The sequence below is a fragment of the Nothoprocta perdicaria genome, unplaced genomic scaffold (assembly GCF_003342845.1).
Source record: "Nothoprocta perdicaria isolate Ctin4 unplaced genomic scaffold, notPer1 scaffold_156, whole genome shotgun sequence".
Lineage (NCBI taxonomy): Eukaryota > Metazoa > Chordata > Aves > Tinamiformes > Tinamidae > Nothoprocta > Nothoprocta perdicaria.
The window spans coordinates 1579898-1603839 of record NW_020454716.1 but is presented as its reverse complement, the minus strand read 5'-3'; the positions used below and the strand labels follow the sequence as shown (position 1 = coordinate 1603839).

The window sequence follows — 23942 nt, the reverse complement described above, 5'->3', positions numbered from 1 at the left end:
TTTTCTTTTTCTTTTTCTTTTTCTTTTTCTTTTTCTTTTCCTGCTTCTGGGCACCTCAAGCTTTACCTTAACTTTTCAGTTTAACAGCTGTAATCAGTGAGTAGACAGCGTTTGCACATGCCTTGGCTTCGGGTGTTTTCTCTGAGGTCTCGCTGGTAATGCTTTCCCCCCCCTCCAGTGTTTCTCTGGGCACTGCGCGAGCGCTGGCTGCCCGTGTCTCTAGAACAGCAGCAAACTTGCGCACAATGAACAGACTCTGGGCACATATTTCCCTGGATCGCCAGTGGCAATCGCAGCCTGTCGGGCGGGAGCGTGTTGGAGATGTCTGTGCGACTCGCTGCGTAATTGCTCAGCGCTGAGCTCAGGCTCGTCCTGTATTTCTACTAGTGGGTAGAAAGTGGGTGGAATTACTACGGTCGGGAATATATTGAGGCACTTCTGCTAGTAAAGAGATCATTTTGATATYGAGTGTTTTCATGAGGAGCAGCATTTGTTTGGATTCAAAGTGTGCAATCTGAGAGCAAGTAACAGGAATGTTATTGGAACAAATAGGCTCTGTTTTTTCGTGCTCTTTTGGTTCTTTCAAAGCTTGACTGCCTGTGTAGCCTAATATCAGGACATGCTTCTCTATCCTCTGCTTTTTCTGAAATATTTGCATATACTTGAGAAAATGATTCAAACGTTTGACCTTCCCTGTAAGGCAGTTCATATTTTTGTGTTTACTGTGGCTGAGTTGCTGCTTTTATTGGCTCTATCCATAATACTGTTCAGTGCAGTTACCACAAATTCAGTCGCAAGAGAGCGAGAAGAGGCCAGGGAGAACTTCACCTTCTCTAAGCAATTCCAGACTACCACCACCATCGAGTTCAAACTCCTGTCGACTGCTTCACACCAGGGGCAGAGCAGACCTCCCCCGGCAACTTGCCCGGCTCCAGAAGTTGTGCGTTAAGCTGTTACGTGAGGCAGGTGAGCTGGGCAAAAGCCATAGGCAGAGAGCAGCCATCAGCTGCAAAGTGATCGGTGATGGGTGCCAGGTGGGAGCAGCGGCAGCGCCCGGTGCCGCCCGCGCTGCTGTGCGCRGAGCGGCCGCGCTGTCCGTGCCCGTCTCGCCGGGGCTGCGGCCTGTGCGGCTCCCGCCCGGGAACAGGCAGGTTTCCTCTCGCCATTCCCGCTGGAGCAGCCGGACGGCCGATGCTGGCCGCTTCCGCGAGAGGGCTCGCGCTGCGGCTGCTCCCGTGCAGCCGGTGCCGCTCCCGCCGCTTGCCCTGGGCCCGGGCCAGCAGGATGGGCCCCAGGAGGCCGTTGTTGCTACGCAGGTATCTGCCATTTCCTTTGTAAATTGTGGGGAAATCTCTTTTTTCCCTCTAGGGCGTAAAGATAAGACATCCTGGGAAAATCACCTCGCTTCTGGTCCTGCTTAAAAACTCGGAACAAATCTCAGCAACTTGATCTGCTGGAGGGGAAAGCAGGAGCTGCCGAGCGCCTTCCCACAGGAGCGGGCTGTTAGTGCTGTGTCCCGTCCCGTGCTGGTGGCCACAACCGCCCCTCTCCCGGCACGATCCCGCTCGTGGTGGCTGGGTGCTGCTCGGGGTGGCGTGGGCAGCGGGGCAGCATGGGCGCACACCAAGAAGCCAAGCTGTCCTCGGCTCCTTGGCCCAGTTGTTTGCGCGCTGGGCCCAGTTGCCTGTGTGCTGAGGCCAGSGGTGCGGGCAGCGCTGCGGGTCTGCCCCGCAAGGCAGAGGTGCTGCCCGTGCCCAGGGGTAGCACGGCGGCTCGTGCAGCGCGAGCCACGTCTGTGACCGGGGCTCCAGCGTGTCCTCCGCTCTTGGAGGTGCCAGGTTGACGGCTCGGTCAGGCTCAGCCTTCGGCACTGAACGCGTGGGCTGCTGGCACTGAGGGGCCTGTGCTGCCCTGGGGCTGGCGTTTCCCTCGCGGCACCTTGTATTTTCCCTTAATCTATCCCAGGCTGAATACTCGGCGCGGCTGAAGCGGAGCCATCTCATACTTTGGTGTGTGTTTATTGGCTGTAGCTTCCCATTCCCTTGACTTTTTTTCAAAGTTGCCTCCCTTCCCTTTCTCCTCCATCAACAACAACAAAAAAAGAGCTAGAGCAGAGGAGGTAAAAGTGAATCAAATGGCTGAGTGTTTTTGTGAATGGGTTTGCTTTCCTTCCCCTCGCTGCCTCCTCCTCRCTGCCTTCTGTAAAGAGTCCTCCGTGCTTAAAATATTATGACTTTCCTTATGGTAGCCCTTCACTTGTGGCAAGGATCCCAATTTGACGTCAATGAAAAACTACTAGTTTCTGGCATAAGGGTAAATGACATTTCATCAGCAATCGCATGCCCATTTTTTTTTCTTCTCCCTCTCTCTCTCCCTCTCTCTCTCTCTCTCTCTTTTTTTTTTTTTTTTTTTAATATCACAGTGCTAAGACCATATGGGCAGATAATGAGTTTAAGCTGATAAACAGCTTACAGATTTGCCCAAATAAAGAACTTTCTTCCTAGAAGACATGTTTTCCTTTAAAATAAATAATGCAGTTCCTGTGTTTTTATTTAATTATCTCCTGTCCTGGCTGGTCTCGGCAGGCTGCAAGAAAACAGGCACAACTGCTCTGGGAACACGAGCTACTGGATTTATGGGGCCACTGGTCTTAGCTGAGGAAGGACTTGAAGCTAGGAGTTTGGATGCCAGAAAACTGCTTGAAATACCTAGATAAGCAGATGGCAGCCCCAGTTGTGTCCAGGGAGTTTTGTGAGGTACTGCGTAGCTCTTGACATCTTGAGGATGAGTTGCTGCATGGGATGCGACTAGGTCCAAGGTTTGGATGGGAGCTGTAATTAAAACAGGCTGAATCCTTGTTTCAGACTTCACTGGTCTCTTCTTTCTTTAAGTATTTACTCAGATGTTGGTTCAGATTTGGAAGGATCAAGGGTTGAATAGGGCTGATAGAATGTAATGGAAAAATTTTTGGATCCATTTTCATTGTTGTTTTCCCAGAAAATGATGGTCTGGAAGTCGGGATCTTTAGCTGTCAGTTTTAAAGAATAAATCCATACCGCTGGCATGGGAAAGGCACAGCCTGTGCTTGCACCCCAAGGTGCAGAGGAACGAGCTGTTCTGGGCTGGCAATCACAGATACTCCTTTAAGCTATTTCATTGCCTCTTTATTAGGAGTTCTTGGTTTTGTCCTTTTTAAACTTTTTCTTTGAAATGATCTCTTCATTTGCTATTTAGAGTTAAGTTTGGTAATAAAAAGGTTGTGCAGAATAGTCAGTCCAGACTATTATGTTCTTTCTCATGATACTCATTCCTTGTAAAATTGCCTTGAGTATCTTGTGTTGTCCGTTCCCTGTCCTCCCACTGCTTCTCAGTGCTGAGAAAATTGCAGGATTTTGATTGTACTTCACATGAGGATATGTTCCAGAGGTGTAGACCTCAGTTTTCTGGTGGCTGCTGCTATCTCATTGTGAGATGACAGCAGAGATGTGTTCAGTCCTGCTGCTGCTTGGGACTGCACAGTTCAGAAATACGTCTGTTCTTCCCCACACACCAGTGTCTCATTTCTTTTCACTTTGCTTGTGAAGTTTTGATTTTCTGAAATGATGAATGCTTTATCCTGCACCTTAGTTTCAGTTTTAAATGAAGTTAGTGCCCACGAAATACTTGATGGGACTAAGGTTTTTTTGTTGGTGGCGGGTTTTTTATGTTGTTGTTGTTGTTGTTTTGTTTTTTGTTTTTTTTTTCCTCCAACCTCTGGTCCTGGAACATTTAGCTTCCACTTACCTATGCGTCATTATTGCATTGGTAAAGAGCTCTCATGGGCTACTTTAGTATAAATTGTGTGAGACTGAAAGAAGTGACCTTAGAAAGTAGGTGCCTTATTTTGTTAACCTCTGATGCTAAGCCAGTTTACCAGCTTTCCCCCCCTGCCCCTTTACTGGGATAAAATCTAAAGAAACAAATGATTACAGATGACTTACCCTTACAAATTGACCCTAAGTGGGACTTGCTTCTGCACCTCTGTTCTCCAAGAATGTGCTCTCAAGCATGTTCAAGAGACAAGCTTGACCATGTAGGCGAAAATACCTTGCTGCCACGTCAGGGCTACTAAGATCCTGTGGAGAGGTTCCCTGTTTCTGTGTAGGTGCCTCTGACAAGGATGCTCGGGGACTGGTGTCCCTTGGGGTTCTCGCCTTCTGGTTTGGCTATTAGGATGTTCTCTTGCTACATATTTAATAAATTCTCCTGTCCTGAGATGTCTTTTTTTTTCCAGCTTGATAGATAAATTGAAAGGTCACTGTAGAAGAATTAATTATTTAATCTAGATGAAATTCATTTTTCTTTGAACAATCTGTCCCTTCAGGGACAGACAGCGGCTGCTTTGATGACATTTGGGCGCTGAAAGTGCATCCTGTGCATGGTATTCCTTGGCTTTGGGTAATTAGAGCCAAGGGGCTCCATGGTWTTGTGAAACTGGGCTCTGGCCTGCGTTGTCCCAGCTCAACCACTGACTGACTTACTGAATTTAGTTGGTTTATCTCTCTATTTCTGACTTCTTGCTTGATTACTTAGATAACTGTGATGTTACAGTGGGATTTCCTTGGGGAGCGCAATGGGGTGCAACGGATGGGGTGCCTAATGTGATCTGAAGATTGTTTTCTTAGTCTTCAGGAAACAGCTTAACAACTTATTCACCCCTGTCTTCTGTGACTCTAGTGTGAGGACAAAGTCTTACAGTGGTTCCCCATCCCAGGGGAACTGGAACTGAACCAACACGCTAAAGTGAAAAGCTGTGCAGTATGGCAGGGATAATAATAGCTCTTATGTTCTGTCAACTTATCACTCAAGTCATAAACAGCTTTAAATAGCTTTTCCAGCTATGCAGAAGGCCAACGGGACAGGTGGATGGCATGGGATATGGGGCATAAGGTGACTTCTTGGGTGTGGTTTGCTGGCACAGTTTCAGGATCTATGTTGCTTGGAGCTCCTGACCGAGGAAAGGGCTGGATATATGGCATATTGGTAGAGTACTGGCTGTTTCTCCAGTTCTGTGCTTCTCATGAGGCTCAGAACAAATTGTAATTCTAGCAGCTTTTTTTTTTTTTCCCTCTGTTTTATGGCCCTATGCCCAGTTTGAAGAAGGGTGATTTTGGTCATGTTGCTAGACATACTTATTTATGGCCCYATTTCATCTGTTGAGTTTAATCTGTTGGGGTATTTTTAACATTATTATGGAAACAGTTACTATATTTACTTCTTGTGAAAAGCTCAGTGTCTGACAGTATAAGAAGAAGGAGTTTTAAAATAATAGTTAGAGATTGCACTAAATTATGGTGTCTACACTTCTCGGCTAAATGAGCAGATTGGCAGTTTGCCTGCTCTCGAGACACGAGCCTCACAGGACACCTACTCCAGAACCAGAACACGTGTATTGCGGGAAGGCAGCAAGGTAGAGTTTGGTCCTTGCTCACTTGGCAGCACGTCTCAATGTCTTTGGAAGCAGAGAACTAGATCTTTTGGTACAGGCGGAGCTTATGCCTATACTGGGCTGGTTTCTCAGCCTTGTTAAGAGCCTGGTTTCTCGTGGAAAGAGAGCTGTGGATACCTTCCAGGTGAACCTTCTCAAACTGGCTGCAGGGGKAAACGAGTTAGCAGCGTGGAAGCTCAGTAAATTTTGGAGTGGGAATCACTATTGTTCTGTTATCGATGTATTTATTATATCTGTAACCATTTGAAAACCAAATGCTGTTTTGATGCCAGTGTTGGCTGATCATAATTGGTGGTGCTTCAACAGGATCCCCAGTGGACTTGAATGAGGAGCRACTGAGGCATTCAAGCCCTCGCTCTCAAAGTGTTTTGAGAGGGTTGAACTTTGGCTTAAAAGTGTTTGGGATTGCTGACTGCACTTCGTCCCTGTTAGGGTCAGAGAGCGTTCTCGGAGCTGCTCGAAATGAGGAATTCATTGAGCTGCTCAGCAGGGATTTTCTAGAGTTGTGCCAAGCTGTTTTTTCAAAACAAGATGAAGGAATATCTGAGGGCTCGCTCTGGCAGTGCTTGAGGCAGGGGGCTAGAAGCTGGAAGCCCCGATAGATCTCGTTGACCAATGTCTTGCTTCAGCAGCCCGGAGCATTGGTAGTGCAGTAGCTTTCTGGTGCAGTGTAGTCAGTGTGGGTCCTCAATCAAAAGTGACTTTCCACACTGATAAGGGTTTGAGCTCACAGTGGTCTYTGCCAATTAAAAATGTTTCTCATCCTTTTAAGTGCTTAAGTGTTTGAAGGGATGTGTCAGTCATGCAGTCATGAGCAGTGGAGTCTGGTGACATTAAGAAGTAATAGGACTTTCCAGAGCCTGGAGGGATTAAGAGGTCCCCCCCTCCAGCAGTGCTGAAAGGAGTAGAAGGTTTTGTGTCTTGTGTACTGCATGTTTGTGTTTTGATCCTTATGCTGGGAAATAAGAGCGTAGTTAAATATATATATAATTTTGTTAATGCTACTGTAGATGTTGTTGATTTTTCAGTCTGCAGGGAATTTGTCATAGCATCTCTATAACACAATGTTCTTTGGGAGCAGCTCTGAAACACTGCGCTACCGCTGGGCAGCCGAGGGCACCAGGAAGGGGTTAGACCCTGCATCCCGAGTCCTGTGAGTGCTTTTGGCCCTGGGAACTGAGAAGCAGAAACAGCAGCGTCGCTGGTGCAGAGCTGCTGCAGATGCTCTTTGGCTGCGGGCAGGCTGTGCGGCATCTCAGCAGGTGGCTATGGTGAACACTCTTGGAACTGAAAAACATCATGGGCTACTGCTTGAAAGGTTCATTCTGTGCAAGCCCCGAGCTTGCATCTCTGTTAGGGGAGAGAAGGGCCAGCCGGGAGTACATCGGGGGCAACAGGAACAAACGGTTTGGGGGGAAAAAGAAGCATTTGTCTGGTATGAGCGAGAAGTATGCCTTGTGTGTAGCCTTTTAAACAAGGTATAGCAGATATACCTGGTGCTTTGTAAAGCATCTGTCCAGTCCTGGATTTCACCCTTATACCACAGGGTGAAGCAGTTGCTTTTTTGTGTTCTTCCAATCCCCCCTCGCTCCCCACACTTGCTTTTAATGATAAAAGCTCAGTTCTTTAAAGGTATGCCAATTCCTTGTAATAATGCTCYGAAAATCCCCCATGGGGAGCAGTTCTGATTAGGCACTGAGGCTTTCTTTAATTCTCTTCATACTTCTTACTATTGGAAACATCTTGTTGATAAAAGGTATAGCTTTTTCTTTTTTTTTTTCCTTCTCCTTGCTGTTACTATCTCTTCAGCTCTCCAAACATGAGCTCTGCTCGCTCTTTGTGCTCCCTGTTGTCTTGTCTATTTAAACACGGTTCCGTGCTTTCTACGTTCAGTTCACTCTTTATCTTCTACAGTACTCGATGAATGCTTAAAAATAATAAATATTAATAATAGGGTTCTTTGAACCAGCAGGTTCTTTGTTGCTTAAACTCATCTCTTCCTGCTGCTTATCCGCTATTAAAAGTTGCTATAATCTGCTGATTGCAACTGTAATAACTTGTGCAGCCGTGGTGGGGTTTCTGACAAGGGTAGGATTAGAGCTCCAGCTGGAGCAGTGGCAGTGGAAGCAGACAGCCTCAAAGGCACAAAGATGTTGTTTCACTTGAAATATCCTTTGCAATAAAGGAAGACAAGCCAAAAAATGTAGTGTGGGAATAGAGCTGTTTATCTAAATAGACCTGCTTAAACAGGTTTCCGCAGAGTGTCAGTGGCCTATATAGGCTAATCCTGTATTGCATGTGAAATCCTGTGTTTAGAAATGGGAATGACTTGCTTTCTGGGGAACGAAGTTGTTTCAGGAGGCTGTACTTCCAGAGATGCTTGTGGGAACTGGCTTCCAACTGGCTTGTGGGAAGCGTGTCTCAAAGCAGGATGACAGGATGAGACCCCCAGTGACGTTCCCGCGTGTTTTCTTTTCATTCCCCCTGCAGAAGGGTTTAGATCTTCTCAATGATGCAGAGGGGAAAGTTTCCGCTGCACAACGTTGTTGACAAAGTGCATGGGCCAGACTCTAAATCTTTCACCACACTCTCTCCTGGACATCAGCAACACTTTTTTTTTTCTTATTTCAGCTCACCCAGGCTGAGGAACGAGTAATGTAAACAGGAATGGAGTGTGTGCAAATCTCGCCACCCATCCTGTCCTCTGCTTAACAAGATAAATTTCAGGATTTAGGAAAGGAGAGAGGCTCCCATCTGTGCGCTGAGGTATCTGGGTGGATTTCGGGAAACCTGCCTGGTTTCTTCCATGCAGGGCTGGTTTCCCTTGCTCTGGGGCCATGAGCTGCTCTTCCCTCCGGAGCTTCTGCCGGGCAGTTGCTTCCAGGGCTCTGCTCTCAGCAGAAACTACACAAGGTGCTACTTGAGGCCAGGGCTGGCTGGGAGTTTTTCAAGGAAACAACTTGCCTGCAGCACACACTGATTGATTGAAACCAGCGCTGCTTTGTAGGGAGGTCTCCACTCAGTTCTCCTTGGGTGGATTTCTTGGATCTGAAATCAAATTTCTTAGTCAAAGCAGAGATGCTGTCTAGGAGCCAAGTGGTTTGGGCTCTTCACCTGTGTGGTCACAGATCCAGAGCAGAGTGCTGAAAGCAGGATACCTGCATCCCAGATACTACATGCAAGGCTGGTATCTCTTCTTGAGCAGATCCCCCAACCACRTGTGAAGGGATCCAAGGATCACAGCTTCATCCTGATGTGAAATGAAAAACTATTYGATGTCTCCAAAAATGTGGTGAGGTGAGAAAATGTCTTTCTCTCCAGGGGTTTCCTGCAGTGACCATGCTGTCCTTCTTCACGGGGCCTGCAGGTTTGTGGCTCTTCTAGGTGTGCTCTTTGCAGAGCACAGGGGTAAATCTCCAAATCTCTGGAGACCTTAGCAAAATAACCATCATGTCAGTCACACAAGGAGTAGAACAAATGTCCCTGAAGCACGTGTGGTGCATTTTGTCAGGGTCAGGTCTCTATACATGAAGGACTGCATGCAGGATCAAAAGGCTCCTAAACCCCCACTCTCTAGGGAATGTTGTTAGAAAAGCAGCTTAAGAAGCCAAGGAAAATATAGCTGAACGCTGGTGATATGTTTGTGCCTGGGCCATTGTTGTTGGGCAGGGCATGAAAAATAATGCTTAGGGCAGGAGAGGAGCTTGGAACAGGATAAAACGCTCTCCTGCTGGTTTGATTGCCGTGAGCAAAGACAAGGGGTAACACATGGTTTCAGTAATTGGACTCTTCCTTCCAATTTCTTCCCCATTTTGTGGAGAAGGGAAGAAAATGGYCCTTTATTTGCTTAACTGTCTTTAGAGAGCAAGGGGACAAAACAAGAAGAAGGTCAGGAGGAGGTTTGGGGTAGGCTGGCTGTGTGTTGGCTGGGGTGTGTGTTCCCTGTGAGTGCTTCATATATCAYTGAAGACTTCGAGTCTGGTTATTCCAGAGCAGATTAGCCATCTGAATCCCACTGTGCTGCTTGGCTGCAGAAGGAGCTTTCAGGGGCTTCTCCTGCAAAAAAAGGGGAATTGCAAAGCTGGGATGTACTTTCCAGGTCTGATTTTATGAAATCCTGCTCTACCTTTTCCTTTATGCTTASTTCCTTATTTATATACTTAATAAATAAATAAAGGGGGGGCAGGGGGAAGACTGGTGGTTTAAGCTTTATCATTACATAGGCAAAAGTAAAATACTTTTCACAAAAAMCAACAACAACAGAGCCTCCAGGCAGTTGCTATTTAATTGTGATTTAAATAATAGGATAGTTTTGTGTCCAAGAATCCAAGTGCATCCTCAGATGGTCTCTGCTAACCTCTTTTAGGATGACTGTTTTGTTCAGCCTGTGGTAGGAGTCTGAGCTTGCCTTTYTCTCCCTGCTTGCCCTTACAGCTAGGCAGGAGGCAGAAGGCAGGTCTATGCCATGCTGAGGAACACAAGGCAGGAGGGCCTGAGCTAAGGGAAGCCTGAAGGAGGCTGCCTCTACAGCTCTGCTGGGGACAGCGTATGGGTCTGGAGATGTGGGCTCTGGAACCCACGTGATGGCCAAGGGCTCCTGCRTCAGTGTCTGTGTGCCCAGGTAAAGAAGCGGACCTCAGATGTGGTGGGTTTAAAAGAACAAAGAAAACCACTTTAAGCCTTGCTTTTATGTTATCTGGTGATAAACAGACAATGCTTCTTTCAAGTGCTAGATGAGAATCCTCTCCTAATGTGTTTTCAAGAAAGGCTGTTACAGGAAAAGAAAATATTTCTCTTAATCAAGTTGAGTCTTTTATCTTTGAAGAGATACCAGATTTTTGCCTCTTGGACCTTCTGGCTACACTATTGTTGAAGGAACATCCAAAGGTCAGAGAGTGATTGCCAAGGCTGTCTAGTTTCCCAGGAGAACGAGGGTAAGCTGCTGCTTTTCTTCAGAGATGCAGACTGTGCCATTCATTGTGGCTGATGTTTGGGGATGCTATGAGACCTGTAGAGGACTGGAGTGTTTTCCCACAAAAGGCATCTTCTTTCGTACCTTCTAATCAGTAAATGACCAGACTTTTCATCCTTTGCATATTGCCTATTCTGCACATTTATTAAATATTTACATTATTGAGAAAAGCAAACTACTCATTTAATGGTTGGCATTTTGTTTTTGTCTTAGGTGGGAATGGAGGACTGAAAACATGCAGGTTAATGAGAAAATACTTTGAGTTAAGCAGTGTTATTAGATGCATGTCTCAAAGGAGACATGTTGCAAATTTGTCCAGCCGAAGCACTGACCGACTGTATCAGGACAGCAGTGAAGTTGTAATCATCAGCTGTGATCTCTAATAACCATTCCTTRGGAACGGTTATTAGAGATAACTATTAGAGAGTGTGGAGTGGAAGCAGGCATTGATGTTAAAGGGAACATTATTAAATGAAGGAGCACCTGAATGTATCTGTCTTGCAGCTTCCAAAATGCCCTTGTAGAGACCAAACTTGACACTCCCTTCCTCCTCCACTATCACACTACCTCTGGCCTGTCTGTGTGGTATCCTGCCTTGTAAGGGATCTGTTCAGACACTACATTGCCTAGCAAGGAGGAGGTAAAATGGATGCAGTCATTCTAAGTTGATGATAAAGTAATTTTCTTGATCCTCTAATAACTCTCCAAATGCATTCTAAAGATGTATTAATTTATAGCAGCGTTTCTTAATGTGTATAATGCTCTGGACGTAAATCAGAGATTGGCAGGTAGATATGGAAATGGCAGAGCATGCCCGTGTGAACAGACTGGGCAGGCATCTCGGCTATCCATGTAGGAGCCCTCCAGAATGAGTCCCTTGCTCAGGCTTCCTGGCAGATGTAGCCTCTCCATCTTGTGTTGCATGAAACTTCTCATGAGCTTCTGCATGGCCCACGTTGCTGGAATGCTTCCCAGTTATAAATGTATTGCAACCTTGTGGCACCTTTTTCAAGCAAAGAATCTTGTCTACCAATCCACATTTTTCTGATGAAAGTCAAATCTAAATGACATGCCAAGAGTGCCTCAGGTAGCCTGTGGCAGATCAGATAATTGGAAATCTTATTTTTAAGAACAAACCAGAGTCTCTCTTTCTTCCTTAGCAGTACTTGTCCAAATTTTGCTCCCAGGAAAGATATTTCAGGTTTAAAGTGAGGGGAGAAAATATCTTCTGTGTTATTGGAAGATTTTTTTTTTCCCAGGAAAATGAATAGCTTTAACTTTAAGAGAAAAGTTAAATGTCCCATTTAACTCAGTAATATCTTAAGGCCTTTGCATCTTTTGGCTCAGGATTAACTGGGCAAGCAYTAGAGTTGGTTTGAACACCCATTTCTCTGTAAATAAAGAAGCAAAAGACTGTTAAGACTGTTAAAGTTTGGGGGGAACTGAGGAGATTCTTGCCTCAGCCCATATTTCATAGTTCAGGATATATATTAGGATGTGGAAGGTTTACAGGTTGTGCCCCTGAGATTTGAAGCTCATTTTCCATATCCTACTTCCCACTGCAGTGCACTTAGAGCCACATTTGCTTTCTTTAGACTGTAGATTCCTCTCCCGGACCTAAGAAGGTGTTTCCATGTTAAATTTCCTTAGAAATTGTCCAGGTTTATAGAATTGGCATTTTTCAGACAGTTTACTCCACAAAATAAAAAAGTGTTTGCAGGGAAAATCTAGTCAGGCCCAGTTGCCCTTAGTGACTTCTTGAACCCAACCAGCTAGTGATACCTGAGGAGTACAGAGCTGCGTATGGTTCGGACTCATTTGTCTGTTTTCACAGCAGAAATCCTAATCAGAGCCATGAGGCAAGATCGGATCCCTCTGCTTTCCTCAGTCTGGGGCAATCCTGGGTGTTTCCTTGAGGAAGTCTTGTGATTTGGAGCTGTTAAAAAGGCACATGTTGTAGAGCCTTCCCAGGCTCAGTGTTGGAGCTGCTCAGTGTTAATAATAGTTCAGTTACAGACATAGCTTTTTTTTTTTTTCTTTCTTTTAATTAAAATAATGTTAAATTCAGCCTTGATCCACATGAGGAGCTGAAGTTGCCAGCTTGTATTACATCAAGGTCAAGGTTTTTTAATTTGCTCCTTCTTCAGCGTTCCCTCTGTGGCAATTGAGATGAGTGGGGGCTGTGTGTGCTCAGCACTTTGAGAGGGAAGCAATGTGAGCATCTTTTGAGCTGGGATGTACAGAAGCCAGAATCTCTGGGGGATTTGCAATATTTAAGATGATGCCCCTCTAGTTGTTTCTTAATTAAACCCAAGATACTGTACGTCTCTTGAACTTCAGGACTSTGCTTTTCCTTGAGCGTATTGGAGACTTGCAGACTGGCAACTCCTTGGAGCTTTTTTGTCAAGATATTAAGGGGTGGAAAACTTGTTGGTTGCCTCAAGCTGAGGAAGAAATGCTATACTGGAAGGATTATCTCAGCACAATGAATTTTAAAAGASTTTTTGCTATACATGTGTGGAAAGCTATCAAAATGCTAATGGTTTTGCTGTCTTCCCTTCAGAAAAGGCTGCTTTTAACCCTTTCAGCATATGCAATACTTTCTAAAGGAGAGGGAGATTCCTTCACTGCTTTACAAAGGAACAGTCCGGCCAGAAATGATTTCCATTTTGAGGAACATCTCATCTATCCTCCAGTGATAAGCAAGAATGATGCATCCATCATTTGGATGGACAATTCCCTATACTCCTCTGAGCTAACCCACAGGTGTGCTGCAGGCCAGGCTCTCCGTGCCATGTTTGCTACCTGACTGTTGCAGCCTGAGTCTCAAGGCTTGTCTGAGATGCTGAGCAGGAAAAAGCAGCTGGGTGGGATGAGTCTGCACTGGTGGCAAGGTTGGCATCTCCATCTCAGGGTATTAGCTGTGACTGTTTGGAATTTCTGTTCCATTTAGTTAGGTTTTGGGATGAGTTTGAGATATTCCTAACATGTCATTCAACTCTACAGAGGTTCTGTTATTGTTATGTTTTGGAGCCAGATAAATACTTGGATAACTGGAAATAAAAATTGAAACCCATGTGATTCTGTCTTAAATATTTTAAAATATATTATGGATCTCTCTGTGCTCATGTCTAATCCTACCAGTTTCAGCTTCTAGAAGAGAAGACTCCCTGATATTTCAGTTTATCTTTTCCATTAGGATTATAGCTTTTAGATTTTAATGAACTTTGAGTTTTCTTTATGGCAAACTCTCTGTTAAATATTAGCTGCCTGCCAGTTTATTTTGAATCTTAAAAGTARTGTATTTCATCTTGTTGCTATCCAGAAGATGGATTGCCACTTCACACCTCCTGCAGGCAGGAGCAAGGGTAGGTAGCCTCACTGCAAGGGACAAGGAAGACCTGTTGCAGGGACCTGCTCTGAGGTGAGAAGGGTGCCAGATGAAGCAAGGCAAAGACAAATGGACTGGAGAGCCGTGAGAGACTGGAATGAGCATTTCCTTTCCCACTCAGCATAAATGTGCTGAGGTATTGCTTTGCTTGGGGCATCCTGAGCTAGATGGAATAGGACACTGGGGAAATGGGCTTCCGGGAAAACTGCTTTGCCTTGGTTTGCTCTAAATGATATAAAGGTATAGCTGCTTTTTGCAAACTAAGAACGGGGCACTCGCGACGTTTAACCTGTGTGTTGACAATGATTTCCTGTGTGCCTTTGAAGAAAATGATTATTTTGGGTGTGTGTGTGTATATATGTGTTTATATAATATACAGTTCTCACGCATACAGGCTTTTGGGGAGAGGAAATAGATTTTCTAATGCTTTGTATTTTTCCCAGCATAGTTAGTTACGTTGTTCCTGTCAATCTTGTATGTGCTTCAAGGCCATGCCCAGTGGACTCTTCTCTGATTCATTTATTTCTCAATGGATGGCTTTAAGTATTTAAGGGAATAACTTTTCTCAAGAAATGATTCCTTCTGCGATGTTTATGATTATTGGGAAAAATCTCATTTTCTTTTAGGCCTAACCTTTTTGAATGTATTTTTGATGTCGAAAATGCAAGATTTCATGCATGTAGTTAGATGCTTGTTGTGTCCATAGCTGTCTCTGAACAGTTTGAGATTTTTGTCTAACTTCTTGCTTTTCTGCTCCTGAATTCCTAAAAGCACCTTCCAGTTTCCATTTGGTGCTCTGTGTGTGTGCGTGCACAAAGGGAAAGGAGCCAGAGCAGCAGGAGAGCAGGAGTTGTGATGGAGGAATGCGAAAGGGAAAAAAAAAAAAGGGAGGGGGGGGGATGTTGGCAGTGAAGAAAGTAGGATTTACACAGGCATGTACGTATATGACACATCAGCCTTGCTTCTGTGATCGGCTACGTAGTTCATCTCTGCAGATTTGCTAAACAGCAGCGCAAACCAAAATCCTGCATAATTTCTAAAGAAACTTGCCTTTAGATCTGGTCTCTCAGGTGAGCAGGAAGGCAGAGGTTCCTGGGTTACTAGGTCCCATAGGAATGGTATGTTTTTGGTATGTTAGAATTATCCTACTCTGAGAGATTTGGTATTTAYTATAGTAATAGTCGGAGCCTGATTTTTCTCTCTCCACCAAGAAGCTTCATGTTTCCAAGCTTTAAGACTGAAGATGTCTTGCCCCAGGATACAGACCAGCATGATGGATAGGACACCTACTTGGAAAGAAGTCCTTCTCGCGAATCTTGGCTTGGAGCTGAGCAAAAAGGCAATTAGAAGCAGTTGCACTATTCCATAAGCCAGGCACTCAGTCAAATTACCGTCTGCTGGACGGGCTGTGGTTGTGGTCCATGTGTGTGGTCCTAGCCTGTGGCAAGCGCCAGGTGATGTGATTTAGCCGAGCTCTTCCCTGCAGCATCCAGTTGCCTCACACATGCCGCAGGTCGGCTGCTCAGCGGCCAGCCCCTATGTTAGCATCCCACAACGTGGTCCCAGCCTCCAGCTGGGCGCCCAGCGGGATGGGGTGGTGGGTAAGAGCCACTGGAAGGAGCGGGAAGCGCCAGTTGTGCCTGCGGTTTGGGAACGTTGTCCCGARATCTCACAGGACTTTGTTGCAGGGAGTTCAGTTTGTTAAGGTTGGGGTTGATGGAAATAGTTTCCAACATATATTTTACCTGTATGAGAAAGAAAGTCTCTTTGCTCTGCTAGGGGTTGACTCCATTGCCAGCAGGGAAGGCCTGTTGCCTTGTAACATGTGCTGGTGCCAAGAGCATCTTTGATCTGCTGGGAATGTGCTTTCCTGAAGGTTTCTTTCATCTGCAATGGATGCTTGTGCTTTAAACAAAGGAAACTATTTTTTGTTGTTGTTGTTGTGCTGGCCTCCTCCCTCACCCCCGAATATCTGTGGGAACTTGTTTTTTTAACTGGGTCAAACTTTTCCCCTTTGACTGCAGACCAAGCAGCASTCTGTCCTCAGGTTCTTTTGAGTCTTTTTATGGGCTGTGACCTTTCCTTAGCATGCCAGAAGGTACTGGGTGACCTGATCTCACTTGTAGGCAATTTGAGAAGCCTTGGCAGCCTGGAGCTATGTAAAACGTGGCTGCTGTTGTGGGTTTGTGAAAGGGAATTGGTGTAAAATGTCATTGGAAAAGGCACTTTGGCTCTCCTGCGTTACAGAAGGAAGAGTTGGTTGCTTCTGGAAATGTCTGCAGAAAGCCCATGGCAGCAGGAGGTGCCTTGGTCGGCCTGGGCAGCACGTCCCTTGAGTCGGAGGCAACCTCGGGTCTGGAGCTGGCAGGAGGAGCGAGGGAGCAAGGGCTTCACTCTGCAGAAACGTTGGGTCCTTTGTCCTCCAAAGCTCAGCTTGGCAGTGTGAAAGTAGCAGTAGTGATGGGCAGTGCATCCTGCGGCCCTGATGGGTAAGATCTGAGCTGTTTGGTATCGATGATTTGACACTGGCAGGCTCCCTGCAGCCTTATGGGGCCAGAGTCACAGATGCTGCTATCTCCATGTTATTTGGCATACRTGCACTGCTTTCTTTCAGGCCAGAGCTGAAATCTCCAGTAGTTGGCTGCTAAAAGTCTTTTAAACTGGAGCTTGTCCCATTCCCATCATCTCCCACAAATGATTCCAGCTTGGCATATTATTTTCCCTATTTMCAATTTTTCTCCTTTACTGGGGTTTTCAAAAAACTTGGTTGCGATGTATATGAGGTTTAGTGTCTGGTGTCTGAGATGCAGATCATTGCACATGGCAGAATGCACATGCAGAGAAATTCATGCACAGCCAGCTTTCCCTGCACAATGAAGATTTGGTTAAATGGGAATTAGGATTAATACTGGATTTGAATTTCTCATAGTTGGCTGGTAATAACCTAATCTCCTCAAAGGCTGCAGGCTGACTGGCAATGTTCAGCTGAAGGCCGTTGTTTGTAAAACTTGAAAGAAATTGAATTTTGATACTGAGAGCTTTAAACAGAGCCTTTCAAAATACTATATGCTCTTCCCATCCCTATCTCAAATGCAGCATTATAACTTCTTTAATGTATGACATTCACSTAGGCTGATAGGCCTGATGGATATTTGATGGTAATATTTTTCATTTCTCTTTGTAAGAGCTTAGAGCTTCTGATCAGTTTTACAAATGTATAAATTACATTCTGATAAGCCAAAATCTATGCAGCGGGAGTGAGATGTCCGTGCAGGGCTGCAAATGCTCCTCAGTTTTAAGTGTTCAGTTTGTTGACTGTCCTTCAGGAAAGGAGGCTCAAGAGGCTACACAAGTGTGAAGCACTTCAGTGTGATGTGGTCAGTTTGGTCCAGTCTGCTTTGATTTGTTGGTGTGCTAGATATGACCCATGAGAAATGAGTTGAGGAGTCTTCCTGCAGGTCATAAAGTGAATCTGCCTTGGACAGAAAAGGCCTGCATTTTGAAAATGCCATGTTTTAAGGTGAATTGGTTTTGTACCTCCCGATTAATTTGCCTGAAAGCTATTTTGTTTGTGGACCTGGTCTGAACTGGAAGTCAGACATCTAGCCATCTAAATAATTTMTGCCTACAATTAAATGTTGAGTAAGGTAGAGTGTTGGCAAGCTTAGCCTTGCTTTTGCAAACAGGAAAGAGTTGTAATATTTAAACATACGTTTGCTTGTGATCTCTTGCTTCCACCTTCCTCTCGGGCAGCGGTTTTGACCGGTCCTGCCCAACCTTTTAGAGCTGCCCTTTGCCAAGCATTGTCCCACCTGCCTTGCTGCTGAGTGTGGCCTGGCAAAGTGGCCTGGYGTGCTTGCTCTCTGCTTCTCCTTTGGCTTATATCAAAAGCCTGGGTCTGCTCTGCAGAGGACATCAGAGGTCTCTACAGTGTGATGATGAATGTCCCTGACAATCAAGGACTCTCTCTGAGTTCCTGAAACTGGATGGAATACAGWTATATTGACTAGACTTAATGTGTGGAAGGCTCATCCTGGCTTTGCTGATGCAAGTCAGTATCCATGTTGCCAATATACAGAAGACTTGTCTGCAGAGGTGATGAGGCACCCTTTATCCAGATGTAAATCCACTTAACCTCTTTGTTCTTAAGCTCACACATTCAACCTCCATCTTCACAAAGTTTTGTTTTGGYTGTTTTTCTGCTACTGTCTTTTGTGTTCGCCCCCTTTGTTACTGCTGCTTTTCCTCCTTTAGCCCCTTTCTGCAGAACCAGTTATCAAATGATCTCAGTAATCCTCTTACAAGAGATATTTGTCAAAGTGTTTACAGTGTCTGTCTGTTAGGCCCTCGAAGGAGGAGGTTTCCTCTGTGTTGTGAAGCTTCTTTGCATAGCTTCACTTTGCTGCTGCATCAACTTGCTCTCAGGATGTGAACTGCAAAAAACAGACAAATTTTGCCTTCCCCTAGGCTCTGAGCTAGTGATGACTTGATTAGGATTTGAAAGACAGTGCTCTATTTCATTTATTACTGCTAMCACCTCTGTCCCCTTTGTTCCCAGAGCGGATAGAAGAGTGTCAAATACAACCAATGATTTGAAATTCAGATCTCTGCCTGTCCCCTAAAGTACGGAATGGTTGAAAGCTAATGGGAAATTTCCTGGTTTAGTTTGTGTAAYGCTTTTGGAGAATTAAACCAGCCTAATTTTTTGTCTTTCAGCTCTCTTTCTTTTTCTTCTCTTCCACAGAGATTAATAGTAAGGAAAGGCGGATAGAGTGGGAACGCAGCGGAGTCCGGCACCCAGCAGTGAAGGTTAGTAGAGAGCTCCGTGAGCTGCAGCAGCACGAGGAGGTTTGTTTGGGCTAATTAAGAGCATCCAGCCTTCGCTGTCTCTAAGAGACTAGCCCTCTGCACGGGCCAAGCAGCTTGGTTTACAGCGGGCAACGTTTCATTGAAGAGCCCTGTGAGCATCTTAATAAGGCTGCTCTGCGTTGTGCTCRGTTGGAGGGTCTGGTCCATGACTTTCCCTGTGTGTGCTGTGAGGTGGCAAATACTGCTTGGAACAATGCTCTGTAATGAGACAGTGMCACTCGGGAAGGGGAGTGGGCTGAGTGAAGCTCAGGATTTCTGCACATGTAAAAATCAAGGAGCGCACATCTTAATGGTACTGTTCTGTTTTAGCTCCCTGGCTGCTCGTTAGTGGCTATTAAACCCCTCGGAGCAGAATTTGGGGTAAGGGGAATGTATGCAAACTCTCAATTTGCATCAATTTTGTTAATAACTAGGAGAAAAATATTGATGATGATGCCATAAAAAATCCTCTGTGTCACATCAGCATGATGTTTCTATTACAAATGAGAGACTTCAGCCAGCATCAGACCTTGAGTTCTCCTGTTCTGAACCATGAAGCCATTAGGGAAAGAAGAGTCAAGCTGAGTGGGCATTGGCTTTAGTGGCAGGCTGCACCCACCAGCTAAGAATGCTTTGAAGTCAAGAAATGCAGGATGAGTAGCTTGTCTGCAGCTCTAGTTATTTAAAAAAAAAAAAAAAGTTGTGTAATTTTTCTAATGGCAAGTAGACCAGTATGTGTGTGAGTAAGCTGCTGTCTTGCTGGTAGTGCCTGTGAGGGCCCCGAGTGATGGGCAGTGTCTTGGGAGCCCTCAGAGGCAGCTTCTTGCTCTCGTCCCAGTTGAGTTGGCGCTCTGCTCGGCAGCAGGACTGGAAGGTCCGATGGAGGCCCTTCCCACCACTTGAAGCTGCACTTCGGAGCTGCCCCCGCCCCAAGCAGATCTCACTGATGGTGTGTGTTGTGGCAGGGTGGTCTGGTTTCGTGTGCTAGCACTGGCAATCCCGCGTGCATCAGGCCAGCCAGCGTCACCGCAGCTCACACCGATCCGCTGGTGTTTATTCCAGCTCCGGTCAGCTCCGTCCTTGGGCGCAGATGAGTGCGGCGTGTGATGCGTAAAYGCTGCTGTGTGCTCTGACAGGGACCGTACGCGAGCTGCTTGCACAGCATTCCCGGGCTCTTCCCCACCCGCTCCCGCTGCGAGYGCAGCCGCTGCCGTATCGCTCCCGATAAGCGGCTGTGTGATCTGAAGCAGAGCCAGCAGCCGTGCTGGAGGCGGGCGGCAGTCCCATGTGCATAGTTTGGGGGCAGCTTGGTTTCTTTCCTGATAAGTCTGTGCCTCTTRCGGCAGGATAGTGCACACTCCTCTTAAAGTGTAATCATAATCCTCTTTGCAGCAGGCGCTGCTATCCCCACAGGAAGCATTAGCAGTATCGCAGAGCGCCGAGACTTCATTGTTTGCTCCTAATCTGCAAAGGGAGCTGAGACAAGGCAGAAGAAACTTTAACCTGTTCCATGCCTCGGTGGTAAATGATTAGTTTCCCACTGGATGGGAAAATGGGGGAAATTGCTTAGTTGAGATAAAGTAAGCAGGAGGCTCAGAGGCTTATCTTGCCCTGTGGAATTCGGGAAAGGACATGTCCTTCAGTTTGTCTGGCATGCCCTGTTTTTGTGTTTGGGAGAAATGAGCCTATTAAAGCTGCCCTAAATGATTGCAGGGTATAAGGCACCTCTTGCCAGGAAATGCAGCAGCTATAATTTTGCTTAAGGACCTTGAACAAAAGGCTTTGGATGCTTAATAATGTGCAAATTTGGATGGGTGGGATATGGAGAAGGTTAATAGGGCAGCCTGACTGAGGAGGAGGAGGGAGGAGCGCTGAAGACGTGGCAGCAGGCAGAGGGAGGTCAACAGGAAAAGCAGACTCTYCTCTTTATCGTGTTAAAGTGTAATTTAGTCATCACCCACAATTTCAGGATAAGCATAAACTGTGTCTGCCAAAATATAACAGTATTTCCAGCCATGGCAGTGCTTGACACAGGACTCCAAACTGGCTATTGAAGCAAAGGGTGTTGGCGCATGGCTCTTGTGCCATTTAGGTGCTGCTTAAGGCCAAAGCCAGTCCCAAGGGGACTTGTGGTGGCTGGTGGATGGAATTCACTTTGGATGGATGCGTTATGTTTCCAAAACTTCTTTCTGCAAGCTGACATTAGTAAAACCATGGCCACGCTTAGCTCTGCAGTTGTGGCTGGACTGTGATTTTCCTGGAAACTCCCACAACTGAATGGTGCAGGTTTGTCCTGGGGAAATTGCCCCTGCCTAGTTTCAGGGTCAGAAATTTGGCAGGGTGAAGGATCTGCTTGCACATGTCCTGTCTATGAAAGTTCTTTAATCCAAAAGGTGTCAAGAACAAAGAAATAAAACAAAAGYGTCTCAAAAATAGCATGAGATAAAGATCTGGAGAACTTGATTTTTATTTTTCTCAAGCATTCCTGGAGATTTTTTTAAGGGGAATGGGGAGGGAAATGCAGCTTTCAAGAGTCAAGAGTAAGCCCTATTTTTTTTTTCTTTCCTCCTTCCTTCCCCTCTAAATTTAAAAGGCAGTCAGCTTGAAAGCTTCTTAGGAATGTTGTATCTGCTCAGAGTAAGTGTGGTTTGGGAGGAGGTCCTTTTTCCTTTTCCAAAGTGACCAAACTTACTCTGAGTTTCCTTGGCAGTGCAGTAAACAAGCCACAAAACTCAGTGGCGATGGAGAGCACGTAGCAGATAGCAGCGGAGGAGGTAAAGCTGGAGAGTGGGAAGGGTTTCATGCAGGGRCATTCAGTTGAGACACCACTCATGTTTTCCTGGTACACTAATAACAAACTTTGTGATGTCTGTGTTTTTGAATATGATTGATTCAGAAGTTAACACTGAAGAAATGGACTGAAATGTAAGCTCCCCGTTACCTTCCTGTCCTTCCTTGAATTCTTAGCTTGTGCTAATTTTGTAACTTCTGATATACAAGCAGTCTCCTCTTATTATTAAACTGCTTATCATTTTGCTTTTAATCTACATGTATCCAACAGTGAAATCAAACAAACGAGCTTCCTGTCAATAATGCTTAAATACCGTTCCTATAGAGCCTCCTCCAAAGCTGTTGGCAGTGAAGGGGCTTTGGAGGAGGCACTTGGCATGCTGTGGAAAAGCTGCACTGCGAGTGCGGAGAGTGAACCAGGTGGGATAAGGAATTGGAACAGGTTCACAGTGCTCTGTCTGTGCTGGGTGCGAATTTATTGTTGATTTTGATGCAAACGGAGCTGGGGCGCTGCTAAGAGGTTTTTTGGAAATTCCTTCTGCTGCAATACTGTGGCTTGTCTGTGGAGACAATCTAGTCTCACACAGGCTTGTGCATAACTGCCTCCTTACATCTTTAAAGTATAACCGAACTGCAAATGGTTTTCACACCAATTATCTCCATCTTGCTTTTGAATAGAACCTGGAGGGGTTGAGGGGGGAGCGATTTTGCTTATCCTATTTCCTGGTGCAGCTGAAATCCAGAGCAGCAAGCTAGTGCAGAAGCTGTGTTTTTTTTCTGTGCATTTCCCACAATAAGGTCCAGGAGTGAGATTTGTGATTCAGTGTGTGGCTTTCGCATGCACACCTAGGCTGGAGATGACAGAGGTCTTGTTGCTGCCTCACTTCAGGTTGGGTAAGTGTGCTTGGCTTGTTGTGTGTCATTTTTCTTTTTAGCTAGGCTCCTTAAATGATGAAGAGCAATATTAAATCTTCTGAGTAAATAAGCAGAGCACCCTGGCTTCATCTTGGCTAATCTATTTAACCTTCCTCGGCACAAATATTTACTCTAGGCGTTGAATATCTAGGCAGCGTGATTCTGATGCTGAAATTCATGCCTTGAGAATGCTGTAGATTGACTAATCCTGCAGAATTCCAGAAATCCCCTGTCTGTATAAATAAGCTCCCTATATGAAGGATTATAACTAAACAAATGCTGTGAGTTGAGATGAGCAAAGCAGAAGTATGGCAGTTGGCCCTCTTGTTGTGCCTGCTTACTTACATATTTTTATAGGGTTATTCTTCTTAGTCTGAGTAGATGTGTAAAGAAAACTGCAAATATTGAAGAACAGTGCTGTCATAGTACTGCACAGAGAAAGTTTATCTCTGCCTTTTTGCTAGCAACTCTTCTTTTATCAGTTGGTTTTACCCAATCTGTTAATCTCTCGTGTGTGTGTGTGTGTGTGGAATAATTTCTGGTAATTTTAGTGTTTTGTAGCTTTTGTGTTTTGTGTTCCTCTCCTGTAGCTGCGCAATGTAAAGGGTTTATGAAACTGCTGGTTACCAGTAGCAGTTCTGTTGCTGAAGCTGCCTCTCTTCTCCACGCACCTAGTTGCTGTGGAACCTACAACATGCAGAATTATTGGCAGCAATGTTGGCATTTCTGAATGCCTAGTCTGTGGTGTTTATCCCAAGAATATTTATAAGCCCCAAGCATAAACTTGTCGGTCTAGCTATGATAGAAGCAAACTTCTGAGAAGCTTGGCTTCTATCCTACTACTATATTGTCCTTTCTTTTGAGGGTTTGTTTTAAGCAGCACTTATCTGGGATGTTTTAAGCAGCACTTATCTCTGGGATGTTCTGTCAATATCTCTTGATGTTGCCCTGTTACTTGTGATCATTCCAGAGATATGAAGACTCTACAACACCCAGGGAAGAGGAATTAGTTTGGGTGTTGTAAAGGGAGTAATTAAGAAGAATGGGATAAAGTTACAGAAATAAAATCAAAACTATTTCAGGGGAGCTTCCAAGTGTTATTGTTCACTAGGTTCACAGAGAGCTAATGCATGCTCCATCGCTTGGGAATTTTGGGAGTAGAATACAGAATTAAAATAAAGAGTAGAAGTCATAGCTGGAGGCAGTTGTTCCCCATTAGCAGGGAAGGTGCCAGCCAATCTCATTTGTTGCTTTTGACTTCCAAGACTGTCTAGAGAAGTAAAAAACTAGGAAGAAGAGATTTCCCAAATGAATTTTCAGAGACATCTACTGAGGAGCTGGTGTTTATGGTGACTTCCCCCAACAGATGATTTTCACTGCTTGCAAGGGACCATTAGGAGGAGAAGTAGAAGGAGTTGATTTACTTGTCAACATGCTCTGTGGGGAAATTCCTTCTCTATCCCATGCTGCCTAATCAGACCTTTTAACACTGTATATCTGAGGGGGAATCACTGTAGATAGACACCTAATCTCATTTC

General features: G+C 45.3%; 1 protein-coding gene across 1 annotated transcript in view; it reads left to right on the top strand.

Moving 5' to 3' along the window:
• The window catches only part of TSPAN18 (tetraspanin 18), a 103145-nt gene that overhangs the window by 483 nt on the left and 78720 nt on the right, over nt 1-23942 (top strand). Inside the window, exon 2 of the mRNA XM_026035143.1 lies at nt 18596-18660. The gene's annotated coding sequence lies outside the window, so the exon portion shown is untranslated. The remainder of the gene's footprint in view (nt 1-18595; nt 18661-23942) is intronic.